The following is a 20,564-nucleotide window of genomic DNA, read 5'->3' on the forward strand; positions in this document are numbered from 1 at the left end:
ATAAATTTAAATGAAATGCAGCCCCATAACACAAGCAAATTGCTTTTTGTTTGTGATGATTTACGATAATTTTCCAGCACATTCAGCGTCAGGTTGCCAAATTTGCCAAAATGCAGCAACTTTGTATGATCAGCAAGTTATTGAGATTATAGAATAAAAAGCAACAATTGCTTCATGTTCAATTTCAAATCTCCTTCAATCCACGCTTCTGTTATTATGGGATGGACACATTTTGTGTCCTTTTAAAAACAGCTAAAATGTTTGTTCAACCTTGTTGATAATCTGCAAAACTAAGTCATACACAGGAATGAAAAAGAATATATTTTAGATTGAAGAGATTTTTATTTGACCTCTTTTGATTCTCTTCCAGGCATATCTATGAAGATACTCAGAACAGCAGCAAGTCATGAATAAACCATTGGGCAGCAAGGCATGAAAATAAAATTGAAATGAGGACTCTGATATCTACAGGTGAGCAGAAACCTCTAGATCTTCTTCTTCTATGGTACGCTCACAAAGACTGAGCACAGAATAAAGACCACCATGTTTTGTTCTGGTTTCTTCAGTGGGATCAGCTGGTTGGATCGTTTCCTCTGGGACTGAATTTGACTTTTCACTCATTCTTATGCTATATATGTTTTGGGTTTTTTTTTTATTGGTGAGACTGAATTGTTCTTCTTACAGCTTTATGCTGATAGATTGTCTGTCGCATTGGTTGCAACAGCCGACCTTTGCTGCTCCATATGTTATGCTGGTTTTAATGAGAAGGAAGGCAATTTTTAGCTCATTTGTTTTCATATGATGAGCTGTGATCTCTGCACACAACCATGGAAGTATGATGTGCAAACCAACAAGAAAATAAAAAAAATTAAGACGTGAATCCTTCAAACGGATGCTTATTTAGATTAGCTTAATTAAGCATTGAAACAAAATATTTTTGGGGGGATATAGGTTGCACTTAAAACATTTTAGAACTACTTAAAAAACAGGGCTGTTTATAAAACGTGCAGAGAGGAAGGGACCATGTCGCTTTTTGCCAAATGTCCACATCTATTATGAGCAGTTTACTAACTAGTTGCTGATAGCAGCTCACTAAACGGATCACATTCTCGTTAAAAACAGATTTTCTGATAGTCGCACTCCTAATGTGATGAATTTCGTAATTACTCAGTATTTTTCCTTAGATTTTTTTTTTCACTTTCTAATTCTTTCACTTGGCTTCTTTAAAAGATTTATGTCTTGACTCTTCTTTGAAAACCGTTCTCAATTGTCCCTTAGAAAAATAGAGACTCAATTTCAGAGGCTCAATTAGAAAACTCCTTTCATCAGAATGCTGCTCTAAGTTCCTTGCAGTGTGTGCAATCATGTACTGGAAATCCTGTTGAGTACATTTTGTATTTTTTAGCAAAGCTTTCTCTCAAACTCTCTTTTGCCACCCAGTTTCAACTAGAAGTACAGCCTTTACTGCACTGATAACACGTCTCTCCTTTCTCTGTAGTTTAGCTTCCTAATAACCAGCCAAGCGTTGGTACTTTTTGAATGTTTAGACATTTTTTAGGGGGAGTTTCCAATCATCCTATAAGTATTCAGCTCTTGCATCCATGTCTCTAAATTATTAATGCCTTCTGCCTGTTTGGCCCCTCAGCAAAGCTTAGGCATTTGGCCCAGGAAATATAAAGAAAACAACCTTCAGGAAGAAATGATACAACACTGCAGGATGGTAGCGGTTCTAAAATAAAAATCAATTGTATATCAACTGAATTTGGAACGTCTTTCTGAATAAACAATTATACATTACTCAGAAATGTACCAACTTTAGTAGGACAAAATATTTCTTCCATAACATTTATTTCCATTCAGAAGCAGACGTTTCTTCTCCATTGGTTGTTGCCATAGCAAAGTGGGATAAGGGTCTTCCTCCTCAGTTGGTTCACAGGTGAGAACAGGTCACCTGCAGGGCTTTTGGTGGTTGATTTAAACTTGGCTTCTTTAGCCACAGTTGTCCTAATTCCTTATCTGATTGCAGGTATAACCCCAGAGTCTATTTGTGTATCAACAAGCTCAACTTGAGGCCAAAGATGACATTTTGTCTGATGAAAGGTGAATCGGGAAACGGCTCTGGAAGTTAATAATTTTCTTGTTGAAGCTTCAAAATGACATGTCCTTTAATGTGTGATTATTATAAAAGACAAGCTAGACCAGTTATTAAAAAAATACAGATTACTATGTCTGAATACTAAAACATACAGCTTTACTGCAACTGCCAATTTCATACCTGACATGTGTTGTGCATTTTTATTCAGCCCCCTTAATAAAATCCAGCAAAACTATATATGCCTTTTTCTAAAAAAGCTAAAACACTTGATGATGTGTTTATCAAGTTCAAAGTGGCACTGAACACTTAAAATCTGGAAAGAAGTGCAGTTTGGAGAGAGATACAAGCTTTGCTTTGCTAGTATCGCAGCCATGCAGAGCAACCAGTTGCTTCTGCAGCTCGGCTCAGCGGAGTTGTTCCACTGGCAGCACATTAGCTGCTCAACTGCTCAGCGGAGAGACATTGTGAAGCTACATTAAGAGCGAATAAATGGTCCATTTCATGAGGGAGCTCCAAAATGTGTGAAAGCTACATGTAGAGCAGGAAGACTACATGCTCCAGCTGCCCTGACTTAGCAGAAAATTGCCACGCTCTACCTTTGTATTAAACAGCCCAAATGTTAAATGTGAAAGAATGAGGGGAAGAGTAGCGATACACGGCTTTCCTTCAGTGTGTCCAGACAGATCGGGTGGGACGCTCGCACTGCGCAGGATCTGTATGTGTGACCCGAGTGCGAGTCATGCGCAGCCATCACCGCTCTGCAGCGCGGCTGCCGTGGTTGCATCGCTGCCATCTGTTTCTTTACACTTCCATTTCCAAAATAAGCAACGCCCCCACTCTGAAGCCTTCTGTAATCCCTCCTCGTTTTACTGTATACATATTAATCAGCGGGTTGTTTTGGGGGAGGCGGGGACGCCAGTGAGATGACTGTATTGGTGGAGTGGGTGTTTGGGTGGCGGCTCGTGGATGTGAACAGCAGCAGGTTCCAGGGATGTGTTAAGCATGAGAAAGAGGCTGTGTTGCCCTTTTCTGCAACGCGCTCCCTCTACCTACAACCCAGGCTTCATTAGCAGCTGTCTGTCAGCAAGGCCGTTGGATGGTTGCCTGGCAACTGGGACCTCATTCGGCCAATCAGGACCGGATGCAACAGGACTTCTCTCCTTGACACATAAAAGAGAGAAACAGACTTGTGCTCCACTTCAATTGATTTCGCTTCAGTGCTATTCTCTTCAAGGGCAAAAAGAGACGCCGAGTCCTACAACAGAGCCGGGGACTCAGTCGATATGAACGAGCTGCCGGGGAGAACTTTCCCCTCCGAGTTGGCTCTCGTAACCTTCAAGAAACGACCTGCCCTGTCCTAAACGGAGCACAGAAAGCTGTGGAGTCACCTGCTGCTCTAATCACCAAAGGAATGGGAAATGCAAGGCAAGCCGGCAAGAAGAGGCTGCAGATCGTTTGAGACCGAGGTGGAGATTCACCATCCAGCAGGACAACAGTCCAAAGCGCACAGCGAACCACATTGTGATGGTTTAGGTCAGAGTTGAGCAAATATGAGCCAAAATCAGTAAATAAAAGTACTTAAATTTTAAAATGTATTTAGGGAAATCATTGTTGTATTTTTGTACATTTTAATGAAACAAAGTTTTTGTTCTAAAAAGGGACACTCTGACATGTTTTTAAGACATGCATTCAGTTTCCTAAATTGTTCTCAGGAAAAGGAAATATTTGTCGTTTGGTTTCTGATTGACATTCCGGTATTAAACACATTTAATGAAAAGGTGAGCCAACGTCTGGTTTTGCATAAACGGATATTTGTGGTTCTGTTTACTTCAGTTAAAATAAAAGCAAAATAAGCTAAATGAATGACGAGTATTTTGTGTTCCACCTAAATGTTCAGAGATCAAACAATCAATGCGTAAAATGATTCCAGTTTGGAGACGCCTGGTTTAGGTGAAAGCATTGACAGCATTTCTCTTGATTCTTTTTAAACTTTGCTCAAATCTTTCTCGATGCATCTATTCCCAGCGTGTCGCTCCGCTTCTTCTATGATACATTTAGGATGTGAACAGTCGCTTTGCTGCATGAACAAATGTTCCAGTGTTCCAAGCGCTGCAGCATTAAAAATAGATTAGAGTTTGAACAGAAATGCGGTGGCATAAAAGACTGTAATTGCTCCTGGCAAACGCTACGCCGTGCCAGGAGGCCGCTGTTATCTCAAAGCTCCTTTAGTGTTTCTGCACTTCAAGCAGGAGCTGCGTCTTCTGATGCTGGGAAACACAATTCTTCTTCCTCCATCTTGTTAACCTGGCAGGAAAACAAAAGCTCGATTCCAGATGATCATCACTTCCGATGTAGCTTGGTCCTTAAAAATAGAAGGAACATCAGTAGTATAAGACGGTTGAACTTGTGAAAGCATCTAGTGCTCAACTTTGCCTCGATTCAGTATCTCAGGATTAATTAAACGTTTTTGAACATGGTGTGAGCCACATTTGACACCCCAGGAAAGGGTTTAAAAGTAAGTAAATTCATCCTTATTTACTGATATTTTAAGCCTTTTTTTTCTTATAAAGTTCTTTCTTTAATTTGACTATGTTAAAATTGTTTAACACTCATTTAACCATTGTTAAACATACTGTATTTTCCGCACTATAAGGCGCACCGGATTATAAAGCACACCTTCGATGAATGGCCTATTTTAAAACTTTTGTCATACATAAGGCGCACCGCATTATAAGGCGCATAGAATAGACGCTACAGTAGAGGCTGGAGTTACGTTATGCATCCATTAGATGGAGCTGCACTAAAGTGAATGTCAACAAAACAGTCCGACTCGGGTCGGCGAGGAGAGCCTTCCTGGGCCGGACGATGGTCACCCTTCTCAGTTCACGCACAGCATGTCATGGAGAACGTGGTGCTAAATGACCTGCAGACGACCTGATTATAGGCGGTCAGTAGGTAGATTAGATTACAAACCAGCGTTCTGACAACTATCCCAGCATGCACTGTGCGCTTCTTCTTCTACGGGCAAAATTGAAATCGGCGGCTGCTTACCGTAGTTGCTAGACCTGTTGTGGCTCAATATTGGTCCATGTATGAGGCGCACCGGGTTATAAGCTTTTGAGGAAATTGAAGGTTTTTAGGTGCCTTATAGTGCGGAAAATACAGTATTCTGCATGATTGTGGTTAAAATAACAAGGAAGGAGCTCCATTAGTTCATTACATTAAAAAAATGTAGTTTTATGTTGTGCAAATAACATCCTTTATATTTTGATGGTGTTCCAACCTGGGAGCTCCAGCAAAAAAACTAAACAAAAAACACAAGATGTGCTAATTTAGCATTTACTTTAATTGGAGCTTGTAATGAGGGTTATAATTAACCATGAAATAAAATAAAAAGTTGCAACTAAATTCTGAATTATGTTGGCTCAATTGGGAATTTTACACTCCAGATTCCTGAAGAGTCTTTTGAATTCCTAACCCAGTTTTCCTTACATGACGGCGATCCTGAAAAACTATCTGGAGAAAAAAAAAGGAATACATCCAAACAAAATTAGATTAACAAACTAATCTAGAATAATATGCTGTAATGTGAATTACAGCAGGATTTAATTCTAGGGACAAAGAGTCTTTGAATAAGCATCACAGAACAAATCTGAGTTAAACAGTTGAGTGTTACAACACATTCATTACCCCAAATGGATGTTTTGTTTTTATTTTTTGTCAGCTTATGATATCAGACAAATATCTGTGTGATAAAATGCAGTAGCTTCACTTCTCTGATGGCAGATATGAGGAGGAAAGGGAACTCCAGCCACCTGTAATCCCTCTAAGTTTTGTCTTTCTGCTGCATCTCGCCGCTCGGCCAAAACTCACATCGTTTATCACTGTATCAAGCAGAGTGAGCGTGGCAGCCTGCTTTACTTTGGATTCCACACAGTCGCAGGTTTAAAAGAGTCAAAGCGATAGCGAGCCTCTGGCAGCCCTCACACTGTAACAGACTGCTGCTGATATGTGTTCAGGTTTCTGTTTTATGCCAAATAATAAGGATGGGTTTCAAACCCCTGCAGGAGCAGCACCGGGCGGCATATAGACAGAGGTGATGGGCTGTCAAATAGTGATGTCGGCAAAGACACGAGAACAAAGGAGAGCGCGTGCTATCAGATGCTGGAAATGTCAGGTTTGCGATGCACACTTGCTTTGATCGTCAGTGAAACAACCAGGAGAAGCGGAGCGGCCCGTTAAACAACACTTCCACGTCTCTGCCTGGGTGTGATGGGAGCAGCTTCCCGGCTGCCACATCCGACTGGTTGTTTAAGCTTCTTATACGAAGCTACTCTGTTCATGTAGTCACATTCACAAAGTTTGTTTAATTACGCCGTTCCCTCTCATTTTCTCATTTCTGTCCCTGTGCTTCATTCTCAGCTCCCCCAGCTGCTCTACATCAAGTTAATTAGTCACACCTGTTGTTTGTGCAGTAATTACTTCCTCCTGGTTTGTGTGTAAACCCTCCATCTCCTCTCTGTCTCTCTCAGCTCCTCCTTTTCCCATGCCTTTTTAGATGTACAACTTTCCTGGTTGTCTTCATTTTGCATTGCCATTATCAAAAGCATCTTTTTTCCCGTTTGCTTTAAAAAAAGTCAGTCAAACATGTAGCTGTGTTTTAATGGCTTGAATATACACAAACTGATAAGTACCCATAAACATGGAAGTCTTACTACAGATTATAAATGAATGGATGGATGTCTGGACTTTGACTTGGCCATTGTTTGCTAAACATTTGCACTTTGTGCTGAGTCGCGTGTTTAGCCTAGTCGTCCTGTTAGAAGTTGAACCTCCAGTCGTTGGTCTTTTGCAGCCTGTAGCTGTTTTGTTTTTCAGGGTTTTAGCTCCATCTGTTTAATTCAGTGCTGCCATACAGCTGCACTGTGTGGGAATGTTGTATTCAGGATTTATTTCACCAACATACGAGGCTTTGCTTGGGGACCAAAAAGGTTTTCAGTTAAGAGCATCAGAGAAGCAGGTCTGTGGGATTTAATTAATGTAGAAAAGAAACATTTATCGTTTTCTTCCTCTTCACAGCTATGCACCTGTCTGTTTTGGTTTATGGAAAAACTTTAAAAATACATTCAAGTTTTTAGTTGTGAAAAGACCAAAATTTGGAAAGGCTCACAAGTTATTTAGACTTGTAAGAGTTTAAAGTTCCACAATTAGCCTGTATAGGTAATTATTACCCAGTGCCTCCTCGATAGACTGTTTTTAGTTTACTGATATTTGCATGATGAAGAACGTGGAGTGTGCACGGTGTCTTCTATTTAAAGGTCTGGTTTCATGAGTTCCACTTTATTCCTTTGATCGCTGCTGTTTGACCTGAGCTCATTTTCGCATCGTTTTCAGAGATAACAGTCAAATGAGTCGTCACACCAAACCGAGGTTTCCACCTTGGCCTGCACAGCCATCTTGGTGGAAAGAAAAGTCAATATACGTGACTCCTTCGCTTCAAGGCGTTCAGATATGAAAGCCTTTTCATATTCATCACTTGGCCAAGTTACACCCATTCATATGCAGAGGCTTATACACACTCCTCTGGGGAAATTAATATGGAACGACTCAGCGATATGGGAGTGTAGTAGTAGTCAGACACATGGTGGGTCAATATCGTGGGTGGGATGCAATATGAGCGGTAATCTGCATTATAACCAGGCGAGTGTATCACATTGTGGTCATTGTAATGGCTGCGAGGAATGAGCTCTGTTCATCTATGAATAATGAAATGATAATGAACAAAATGCTCTGCATTAAACTGTCACAAAGAATGAAGGATGCTCCTTTGCAAAGAGGATCAAGTACAGTGCATGTTTTTACAAATACAGTAATTCTTTCCTTGAAACGTGGAGCATTTTAACGCATCGTACTGTTTTACTAATTTGTCAGATAAAACACAAACCAGAGGCAGAAAAACGAGGCAGAACATAAAGTCGGTGGCTCGTTTATATTAATTTAGTTTCATTTGGAGAGAAATTTGAGAGGAACCAATTGAAATTCGTTTTATCTCAAAATACAACGGAGGTTTTCCAAAAGACGGCAGAGCAGAACATGCACAACGGATTCAGCACCATGGACAGAGACATCAAGGTCTGGACAGTTTGCAGTCATTCAGAGCAGGGGTGTCCAAAGTCTGTCCTCGAGGGCCGACATCCTACATGTTTTAGTTCTCTCCCTGGTTTAACGCACCTGGATCAAATGATGGCTCATTAGAGATCTAAAGAGAACATTGACAAGCTGAAAAGGCTGTTACTACCATCAGGGAGAGAACTAGAACATGCAGGATGCCGGCCCTCAAGGACCGACTTCGGACACCCCTGATTTAGAGCCTCTGATTAGTCCTGTTGCTGCTGACACTTAAAGTCATAAAGTTAGGATACAAACTGTTCAAGCTAAAGATTGAAGCGGCGGTGATGAAATAAATCTGAGAGAATTCAACCGCTGGGACGAAGCATTGATTTGTAGAGTCTCAGCAATACAGTAAGAGGGAGCTTCCTTCTTATTTCTCTGCTGCGTTTCCTCGTTTGCATCACATCTTAACAGCATATTTATCAAAAATGTTGAAACATGTTCCCTGTTTCTCATTTTTGCATCGACAGTACATGTGTAAAGTGTGGTGTGCATTTCCACCGTGCTGCAGTTTGCGGTGCTGCAATTCCTTTAAGACGCATCGGAGGTCTGGATTTTGGCCTTAACGTCTTTGAAAAAATACCTGAAGCTCAAATTGCTGCTCAAACATTTCCATGTCTTGCCACAGATTCTCAAATGGATTTGTGCCTGATGTAAAACATCCCACTGCAGGTTCTGATGGAAGGTGAACTCAGTTTTTGTCTCATCTGACCAGAAAGCCTTCCACAATTTCCCTTGCAATTCATATTCTTTGTGCTACTTTACGTTCTGTTGCACATAAAACATGTAATAACAATAACGCTGAAGTTCTTTGGTTGCAATGTGATAAACAGTGAAAATGTCCTGGGGACACGAGTGCACTAGTGAGGCATTATTGCATCTGCGTTGAACTCGACGTCAGATTCTCACCTTACCATTCACACCAGGAAATTATAAGGAGAAAAACCAGGCGTTGTGTCAATATTTGAGAAGAAGAAATATCTCCACATCAGTTCTAGTCTAAGAATCTTGACAACGATGCAGTCATAATGAAATTCTATTTATTCAGATGTGTGGGAGGGTGTGCTGTTTGGCCTTTTGCTCGATCCGTCTTCATTGCAAATATCCGCTGACAGCCGAGCAGAAATAGACATATCAAAGCACATCGTTCATTAGAAGAATCTGAAGATCCAGACAGAAAGATCACACACACTGGTGGTGTGCTATCAGTTGCCGTAGTGTATGAGTAAATGTAGCGTTTATGCTCTGCTCTCCGTAAATCTCTGCTATGCGGATCAACACAATACGGATCTCTGTGACATTCAAAACCACTTGAAGATCTTTAATTATTGATGAGCTGAAAAGTGGATTATTATTTTTTTTCAGCTCTGAAACGGTCACAAGGCAGCGTGCTCCCAGGGTAAAGATTATTTCTATTTTTAGAGAATAAAAATCTAAATTAAAATAACACATTTACATATTTTTTTATTCTCGATCATGTTTGTTGTTCACAGTATTTTATGAAGTTGTTTCTTAAAAGGTTTGTTTGTACTTTGCATACAAACTGAGTCATATTTTTAGTCATCAGAAAACCTTGGGGGAAGAAATCGGCTCTTAATGCCAAGACTGAGTATAGACTCATCAGTTGGTGACATTTCAGCGTTTTATTGCCCGCAGGCCAGAACCAGAAGAGTGACTCAGATTTGCTGTCTAGGTTTTTATCTTTAGACTTTGCAATCATTTGCTCTGGCAGTATACGCACAATAAACAGATGGTTAGAAATTAAGAGATGGATGTTGTTTCTTTTAGTGGTGTTTTAATGTGTGAGAGCTGCTGTTGCTTATTGTGCTTCACAGTGCGTGTTGTATTCCAGAGGAGGTTATTTGAATCAAATTATCACAACACCTCTTAGATTTTAATGCAAAGAACAGAAGGAAGCATTTACAAGACAAGAAAGCACGCAACCTGCAGCTGAATAGCATAACAGATTAAATGAACAAGAACATATTTTATTTGAAGGCACTACAGTCAAATGTGGCCGGTATTGTGACAGGCTGTTGAAAACACACCATTCTGACTGTAAAGCAGAAATAAAGGGTGAATATCAAGACAACACTGCTAAACATTTAATCAGAACTACAGTAGTCAGGTCAAAGACTCGCAGCTGTAATAGTTCTACAGAATGCAGATACAAATGCACACCACATTTTTCATGTTTTCAGGTAGAAAATAAATCAAAACACGTTCTTTTAAAAAATAATTGCATAAGAAAAGATATTCATTTTTTTGTAAATACACTTTCAGAAGCATCTATAATGTTTGTCAGTGATTCTTGAGAATAGGAAGAAAATGGGTTTTAATTTTCCCATTTTTTTATTATTATTTCTCAACCTTATGTATGCAAATATGACAAATAATGTTTTGGAAATGTAAAGATGCTATGGTGCAGGCTCCCTGTTGCAACATTTTTTTTTTTTTTTTAAATTACATTTTTAATCGACCCAGAACTTTGTCATCACCATCTGACAAAAATAAAGATACAATTATTTTTAAAATACCCTATTAGTGATATTTTTACTCATTTTTACAGACAAATGCTTCAAGAAACCAAAAAAAAAATATTATTTAAAACAAAAAACAACAAAAAGTCCATCTGATGGAGTTGACAGTGCATGACAGAGTTGACACAGAACTGAAGGTGGTGACAAACTAGTGAGTAAAAAGAAAAACTTGATACATGTGAAGTAATGCAATTTATGTAAAATACAATAAAATAAATTCATTGCACATTTAAGTGAGATTTGACAACAATTTCACTGAAAGAGTCACAAAAACTCTGATGGAGTTGACATTTGACGGAGTTGACAAAATGCCAAACTACTTCAATTTATATGATGTTATTCTGAAGGAGGCCATATTGTAGCTCATCAGGTCCATGAAATATTTACAATATACCAAAATTAAGTTTTTATTTCACAAAATTCCATCAAAGTTTTGTAAATTGTCAGTTATGGTGTTGACGCATCATGGTTGTGACGAGCAATTTAGGAATAAAAAATAAGAAAAAACTATAGAATAACATAAGCTAACCAGAGCTAACTAGCCCTTTCAGCAAAGGAAGAGAAAGGAAGTGGTGATGGGGTCCTCAGAAGTTCTGGTGCCCCCAATAATGCCTGATTTTTTTTTAAACATTTTTTTCATGTCTGACAAAAACTAGGGACAAAATTCAATGGAGTTGGAAAATATATAAAAGTTATTTTTAATTCAATTTATTGATATTTTTATAATTATTTATATGACTACTTATACTCAATTGTGATAATATATAATTTTAGTATTTCTTTAATTGTTTTAAACTATTATAATATATTGAGTTCTGCTCCTGGACAAGGGATTTTAAAGACACCAGCCACTGACTACAATGTTTAAAATAAAAAATATTCAGCAAATACCAGGAAAATATACATTGTTGTTCTCACATGACCCAGGTTAGTTTAGTCAGATATTTGAAAAAWATATATTTTGTGTATATTTTATTCAAATTTTGTGCTTTATCCATACGACCTGTTTTGTCCCTATTCTCAAGAATCACTGTTATATCTAAGAAAAGGAATTGTGTCAGATTTTAGGAGTATATAGAAAAAATACTACAAAGATCAGCTAATTAATAACAGTGTAATATGATGTGAATGAGCAAAAATAAATGAAATTCACTCGGTGAATGTGACTGAATTAATATGAAGTATTTGGAAACCATGACGCAACAGAAGAAGGTAAATAAAACCTCAGGTGTTTTTTTTGGGGGGGGGAATAAGCCAGCTTCTAAATTCGTATTCATGGGTGTCCTGTAAAAAAATTACCTTTTTAAAAAGTAAAATCTTATATTTGTAGTTGAGCACTGGATATTATATGTGCCATTTGAAACATTGTGATATAGGAAATGATTATTATTTTATTATTACTTTTGGTCTGTTTGGAGTGAAGGAAGAATAGCTCAGCTGTAACTTTAAGATCCCCTCGCTCCCCCTCCGTCAGCTCCCATAATGGTCTTTTCCAGCTCCGCTTATCGCAGCAGAATTCGCAACGTGCCATAATTTCCTCACCGGCGTGCGCGCGTGTGTGCGCGCGCGTTTGACCCCGGAAATCAGATGTCATCGCGCGACGCGGCTAATTTTAGATGATTATTGCTTCTCCTTTGGTGTTTCTCTGTATGGACAATGCCAGCAGCGGCGGGGACCAGCCGCACCTCCTCTTCTTCCACCGGGTCCGCGGCGCCGCTGCCGCCGCTGCTGCTGCTGCCGCCGCCGCTGCCTGCTCCCTCTGAGGAAGCCTCCTAGGATTGTCCGCTTCACGCTGTAGCTCGTAGGGGACTGCAGTTGTGACTGATCCGCCGCCTGAGCCTCCGCTGATAGTAAAGGGATAAAATGTGAGTATGCACACTGTTGCAGCCGGTGTTGTGCTGACCTACATTGCCCCTGTTCTTGCAAGCTCAAGGTGATTTTCTGGTGCCCTCTTTGCTTCGCGAACTCTGGAGCCTGGCTCCGCTGGAGGTGCGGGATGCTCTAGAAGCAATCATTCTCATATCTGCGGTTAATGGCATTGCAAGACACTGCAGGGGAAAAAAAAAAAGAAACCCAGACCCGGCGGCTGTCACAGTAGAGAGACAGCGTAGAGAGTTAAAGGTGGGCGGGATGCAGACTGAGAGGCTGGCATGATGTAATGCGCTTGAGACAATGGCCAAGGATTCTCCTCAATTATCATTTCAGAGAGCGAGGAGGAGCTGTTGCAGCGGTGTAAAGATGTGATCAGCGCCGCAGTCAGGCCTGTGTGTGTGTGTGTGTGTGTGTGTGTGCCGTGTGTGTGTGTATTTGCGCGGCTAATGACAGCATGATGAGGAGGTGTCATGTGAGGAACAGCTGCCCCTCCTTTAAACCACATTATTACCGGCTATTATGGTGATTCAAAGCCAGAGAGCGCGGCGGAGTGGAGACTCTGCATTCAGCCACCTGTTTCTCGGTGGCCACGTTTGACTAAACGAATGCAGAAAATAAAGAACGCACACCTGCAGGTGTTGGCATCTTGTTAGAAGGTTAATGGCAAATCTGCTCTTTGCTATTATTATTTTTTTGCAAGTCAGGGAGTACTATGGGATTTGTAGCAGCATGGATGTTCTGTGTAAATGGCTCATAGAGGCTTTATGTGAAATCAGGATGCCTCATTTAACAGCCACTCCTGTTGCAATCTAAACTGCCTAATTTGTCTAGTGCAGAAAATGTTTATTGTCTTGAAGTAGAGAAGTGGCTACCTGTGGCTCTGCTTTTATGGCTTTTCTATACGTTTTAGTGACTACAGCTCAGACTGGTTGGAAATGCTCTTGATTGGTTCAGTTTTGTTGGCATAAGTTCAAGTTTGACCTCACTGGGCGTTTACGTTCACCTTACTCAGTCTCCATCGATTCACGCTTTGCATGACCTTGCTTAAGGGTTGAGATTGTGGCCAGCATTAAAGGCTGCACATGCATCCTTTCATGTGCATGTAGACTTACTTACAGATGAGCACACAATCAGTGAACATGCAGCCCTCGTCATCCCCACAGATGCTCACCTGCAGGTAGATTTGAAGGTGCACTCAGAGGTAGAGCTGCAACAATTCAGCTTTTCCAGGCTGATAACCGTTTTCTTTTCAGATCAGACCTGACGATTTATTTTTGTTTTTTTTTAGATTTGTTCAGCATAACATACAAGAAAATGTTTTCTGGCAGAGAAAAAAGACAATAATCGTATTAATTAATCAAAGTGTGTATGTAAGCTTTATCTAAATTTAAATGCATAAGAAAAATGCATTGAGGAGAGACTGTTGGTTTATGTGTTTACAGTAAAAAGTTTAGATGCATTTAATAAAAAGAGGGGGGAAAAATATTTTCCAACCTGCACCAATCAGAACTGATCAATGGAAAATGATCAGATTTTGATCTCTGGGTTCTACTATAATAAAAAAAAGAGTCACACATGATGTTACTCCTCTCCCTTTTCCTGCCTCCTTTAGCAGCAGGTGTAAATTCACACCCATCCTCTTCAACTCATCTGTCATTCACATCTCACAGCTCCACTCAGAAAACTGCTGACCACAACATGAAACACAGATTTAAGTCAATATACTTAGTAAAAGTCTGCTGAATGTAGTAAAGATATATAAAAAAATTAATTTGGCTTTTGAGAACTGATAAGTTGTTGATTCTTAGATTTTCAATTCAGTCAACAGCAAAATGAAGAATTGTTGCTTTTATGTTTTAAAGACAGCAGTGGGTCAAGTTAAATCACGATGACATGTATGTGTAGCTTCAGATCAGATGAAAGTTCATATTTATTTCCTTAGTAAATATGTATAAAATGTCATTCATCTTTACACTCTTTCTGTATTTTTTGCCTTTGTGGTGTGCTTTTCCTTCTGGTGCTTCTACATCTTCTGTGCTTTTTTTTTTTTTTTTCTATTTTTGCTGACCCTGTAAGTTTTAAATGAAACGTGCCGAGCATCAAAATATAAATAAATGTCAAACATAGCAGTTTGACTGTATGGTTTTATGATTACATTACATTGCATTTCTTACTAGTTCATAAAAAAATAACCACTCTCTCTGCAAAAGCATTTCTGCTTCCATTATGAAACATACATAAAACATATAGCATGAAGGCGAAATTCATCATCAGGCAGTAATTTTATTTTTACTCTGATGCCAGTGAAATGCAGCGTAAAATAGTGAAGAATTCCAAATGTAGCGGATATTCACCAGCAGTTTGTTCAAGCTTCTTGGATCCCCTCTTAAATGGCGAACATTCAAAAGAAACCTCCAACTGTCCTGTTGCCCTCCACCTCAGAGCAACAATCAATCCATTCAGGAACAGAATGTCATGTTTCTATGTAGGGAATCTAAAAAAAAATGTTCCCAGGAGCTTTCTGAAAAATGGATGCCCTATTTTGTTTATTTATATCTTATCTTTCCAGCACATTTATCCTTATGTATACAAAAGTGATTGAAAAATCTTTAATGTTTTTCTTTCTGATGCTTCTTGAACCACAACAACCAAAAAAATATGCATACAAGGTGCAAAACCTAAAGAAAAACAAAAAATCAACACCAACAGAATCTTACTTGAGGTTGCGTTTTTACTCGAGAAAATTCATAAATCATTCATTGTCCTTTGAGGTGCCTTTTTAGTTTTTGGGAAAAAATGGCTTCCCGGCCTCAAACTGACCTCATGTTAAACCTATCAGAGAGGTTTTATTTCTCTGTGTTATGTTCTTGCAGAGGGAGATTAAGTTGGAACCATATTAGCTATCTGACTCTTAGATTAGGTTGAATGATTCTGCAGAAGTGATTCCTAATTCCCAATAATGTATTAATTGTTCCTATTGCAATACTATAAGATGGCGTTATACAAAAAAAAAATCTAATTTATAATGTGAATTTTTGCACATTGTAAACACAATTGGGTTTTACTTAGATGTTATCCTTTAAGACCAAATAATATTGTAATAGAAGGCAAAAAAATTGTAATTTATTTATTTTTTATAAATAGAAGCATTTTTCACAAAAAGTGTGGCATGCATTTGTATTCAACCTGTCACACTCTCACACTATCTAATTACAATAAAATGTAATTCAATTTAATCATTAGTGTTTATAAGAATATGTGAGCACAAAAGACACCAAGAAATGATGTTCAGAGAGTAAAAAAACAAGCAAATATTTCACTCTGTCCACATTTTGGTTCACTGTTTTGTCTTTTTGGAAAACCAAAATCATAAAAATACAAATATGTGTTTGTTACGTTTCATGGGAGAACATGGCGTATTATCAGAACACCTCCTGCATGTGGCTGCCCCTTAAATAAGCACAAATATCAGCCTGTAATCATTCATTTGACAGTATTATGATGCAGACATGAGCTTTTTCTTTGCTGAATCACTGAAGTGTGCTCCAACAGGAGTTCTACAACAAAATACACCTGAATAGCGTTTTTTTTTTGTTTTTTTTTCTTGGCAGACGTGTCGGCCTTGTTGTCAGAGGCGCAGGATGCCATATGAATGAGATTTCGCAGCACCATGAGTTGTACCGTCCAATCTGGCCAGTTTCATTCACAAAAAATCTGCACGAGTCTTCTCCCACCTGTCAGCCTGACATGGATGCCAGGCTAGGAAGGAAAGACGAGCAGCAATTTTCTCATTACCCTTTGAGCTCACAAATGAAATCCATGGATGCGCTTTGTGCTTGACTGTTTGCCAAGAAATTGGGCATTATTTAAAAGTGGAATTTCCCCGTAGTCTCTCCCCTTAACGCAGGGCTTGTAATCAGCTTGTGCTGATGCAAGTTGAGCGCATTAATATCCAACAATTTCTCATCGTGTTGCGAGGATATTGGCATTAATAATTGAATCATAAGATTTTTGCAAATGTTTGTTCTTCAAATTTATAACAATTTGTCCGGTAACTGGCATTTGGGCATATTTTCTGTAATTCTCCTAAAATTTTAAATGACCATCCCCTTACTTAATCAATCTAATTAATTATGCCGCTCTTGGTAATAAGAACCCCTTAAACACACTTGATTTATATTAGTCTTTCCAAAGTCAGCTCAACAAGCATGCAGCAGTGCAGCTTATCTCCAAAGCCGCAGAGTGCTACGTTCTGTTCTGCACACCCTCGCATGCTAGCGCATCTTTTGATGTTTTCCAGGTGGTGAATTGTGCTGAATTTGCCTCACTTGGCTATAGAAAGCTCAAGAACATACAGCTGTCTTTTTTTTTGTGTGCACCACTTCTTATCTGCTCACACAATTGTCACATAAATGAGATGAACTGAAGTCGTTTTGGGAAATTAAGCACATCACGCTGATTTGCTCCTGCTATTATTGGCTAAATTTACATCTGTTTTTCAGTTTTTCGCCGGCTGCTTTAGTTTTATTTTGGGAAACGAAGCATCTCGGCTGGGTTTTTCAGAACGTCTCTGAAAGACGTTACTGCCTTGTAACTGCCGTCCTACTCTGAGCTGTTTGAAACGGCAACATTTCAGGTTATCAATCAGCACTTTTCACAAGTGAAGTCCACTTTTACAATCACATCCGCAAGAAAGAGCCTCAGAGTCAAAAACGTATCTATAAAACCATTTGCTGTACAAGAATTTTAGGACATGAATTTGCAAAACCATGCATTGTGTGCCGCTTTTGTTCGTAATGTAATATCTGAGCAAGGAAAGGGAACAATTTAGCTGTCATTCTCAGCATGCTTCTGTTAATCTTCTTCTTAGTTTCTCGGCCTACTCTCCTGAATCCATGTTTTAACCAGGCAGCTTTAAGTTCCTAAATGAAACGTCTCAGAAGCACATAAGCCTTTTGTTTTTCTGCAGCAAAGCACAACTTATAAAAGCCAGAAGTAGGGCTGCAGCATGTTGGAAAAACATATTACTAGATATAATTGTGAAATAATGCAAAGATGATGTACTTCTAGCTCTGTCTGTGACCTTTAGCATGCAGGGAGCTGTGATCCGTGCCAGGTGTGGGAAACTACCGCCGAGAGAATCCATCCAACAAGATGAATATCTTAACATGCAAAATATGTTTGACACTTGGAACATAATAGCCAAAAAATATTAAGTTTCCAAACAGCTGTTGTGCTAATAATATTGTGCATACTGATATTCCAATGACAACATATTCAGAATATTTTATGCAGCCCTGGTGTAAAATGAAGATGCACATATCGGAGACTTTGTGGCCAATTTCCAATCAAATATTACACATAATGCTAAATACCATCATAGTGGATAAAAAAACTGTTAAAAGTTACGTTGGATTTGGATCAAAATCACATTTTCAGTGCTTGCACAGGATTTTATTTAGGGGTATCAGAAAGAAGTGGGTTGATTACATATGCATGCTGTGCTCTCCATATTTATACCTGCAATTAATGTAGAAAACCATGGCACCACTTCACAAGTATGGCATTGAAATTTGTAGCTGTAACATGAAAAAGTCCAAAAATAGAAAAGAACATCGGCTTAATGTACGACTTAAAAATATTAACTACTAGTTCCATATCAGCTGAATCAAAGTTTTCATTTAATGCCCAAACTTTCTTCTGGTGTCAGATTTCTGAGTTTTATAAAGCTGCAAGGCAAGAAAGTTTCTGTGGATCTGCCGCTCTGGTCGGGGAGGGGAACTCTCCTACGCCTTTGAATAATTCACTGATTGGCATCTGGCATGGAGTGAAAATCCCAATGATTTTGCATGTTTATGCATTTGCAGCTCTTTTTCCACCTTCAGCTCTTATGATCCATTGAACATGACAAAATCACATGTTTATTGCTCGTCACGTATCTGTTGGTGTGGCTAAATTAGAATATCATTGAAATGTTAACGTATTTCAATAATTCAATTCAAAAAGTAAAACCCCTTTAGGTACATTAGTTATGGCTACTAAATACACAAAAATCAGGGAAGACGGCTGATTTAATAATTATCCAGAATCTAACTCTGCAAGGTCTATAAGCTAGAAAAGGTCTTCCCTAAATTAGGTGACTGTTCACCCAGGGCTGTCTTAAAGGATTTCACTGGAAAGTTAAGTGGAAGGAAAAAATACAGTACAAAAAGATCCATGGAGAAGAGACTTTTTATTGGGCTTAGGAAATTTTATTGGAAATTTAATTTCTTAGAAAATAAGTATTTATTTCTGTGTAATCTGAGCTTCTCTGTTGAGTTGAATTGGTGAAATATATATATATTTTTTTAAATATTCTGGTTTATTGAATTCACCAGCATTTCATTAATATACAGTATCTTAGCAGAACCATTCAGTAAATGAGTCAAATATTCTTACAAAATGGCATTTTTTTTGTAGAGGTTGTTCCTGAATCTTTGATTTTAGCTAAATAAACAAACAAATGTATATAATAAAATCATGAGGATTCACTGCACTGAAAGGGTTTGGAGTGACTGAGATCTAAACAAAAGGGGCGAAAAAAGGAACCGTATGAGCTGAGTGGCATATAAGCATCTGCACAACACTTTGATTTACCTACACAAATATACCAGTATCATTATATGCCAGGAGTTATTACACATGCTGGCGCCTTAAATGCTTCCGTTTGAAATGTACTACAGCATGCCGGATTTCAAAGAAGTAATAAAATCAAACACTTCCATGTTTTACACAGTTTCAAGCACTGAGTCATGTACGCGAATAAATCACTTTGTTCTACTTAAAATTCAAGAACCAATGTCCTAGACTCCCTGCCAACAAGTCTCCTCCCCAAGCGAAAGGCCTGCATGAGCAGCCGGTCCAGCTCCAGCGTGCAGACACAGTCTCTCTGGTCTGAACAGTATCGGATGGTGTCTGAATGGGGAGCCATCGGGAGCCTGGCCCGTCGCCTCGAGAAGATATGGGAGAGCCCGTCTTAATGCCAGAACACGCCGAGGCACAGAGCCGTACGTTGTAACACGTCCACGGGGGAACGAGGACGCTTCAATTGGGTGTTGAAATTTCACTAAATACAGCTGGCTTTGGTCAAAGCACAGGGAATGAGTAGAGCTGAATTCGTCCAGCTCGTTTGGACATTGAGGACATGGTCGGCTGCGTGCTGAACGTCTGGCTTTCAAAGACGAAATGAGACATTTGAGATGTCAGGAGAGGAGAACTATACGTTTTAAGAAGAAATGCTTTATTGCTCTGGTGAGAACATGTTTTAGGATATGTACAAGCTTAATATTTACTATTTTTGAGTAAAATTGTCCCATCCAAGTCTTCATAACTCAATTTCAGAAATAAACAGCCATAAAAATATAATCGTTATGATATTCAGCACCTTTTTTTCCTTTGTCATGTTTTCCAGTGTTGTGCAGTTTTGAATCTGTGAACTCGGGTACATATTCCACTTCAGAATATTTTATGTCTGCTGATAAATCACTCCCTCTGTTAATTTGACACTGTGCCTTTAACCTGCTGGTGAGTGGCTCGTTAGTGTAACACCACTCAGCTGGGCAAAGTGGATGTAAAACTAGAATATTTTCCTCCTCAAATCCTTTCTCATTTTACTGTACTAGCAAGTTCAAAACATAAAAACATATCGATATGAGGATTTCCTTCATATAAGTAAGTAAATACGATCAAGTGTGTATTTATTTACGGTTAGAACACACATTCACTCTCTTTTAAACGAGCCAGTCGTTTTCAGTTGTAAGCCAGCTAAGCTAGCTCCACTTTATTAAACAGAACATCCACTTGTTCTCCCTCCATGTTTTTTTTTCTTAAACTGTTGAATTATTCAT

General features: G+C 38.9%; 1 protein-coding gene across 10 annotated transcripts in view; it reads left to right on the forward strand.

Annotated features, from left to right (window-relative positions):
• Nucleotides 1-20,564, forward strand: part of ppfia2 (PTPRF interacting protein alpha 2) — a 126,640-nt gene that overhangs the window by 5,497 nt on the left and 100,579 nt on the right. For 9 of the 10 annotated variants that reach the window (XM_017302805.1, XM_017302801.1, XM_008400421.2 and 6 more), the window contains one exon: nt 371-471. The gene's annotated coding sequence lies outside the window, so the exon portion shown is untranslated. Of the gene's footprint in view, nt 1-370; nt 472-12,308; nt 12,672-20,564 lie in introns of those variants that run through there. The other variant, XM_017302803.1, reaches the window with a different exon arrangement.

This window comes from Poecilia reticulata, linkage group LG23 (genome assembly GCF_000633615.1).
Source record: "Poecilia reticulata strain Guanapo linkage group LG23, Guppy_female_1.0+MT, whole genome shotgun sequence".
NCBI classification, from domain to species: domain Eukaryota; kingdom Metazoa; phylum Chordata; class Actinopteri; order Cyprinodontiformes; family Poeciliidae; genus Poecilia; species Poecilia reticulata.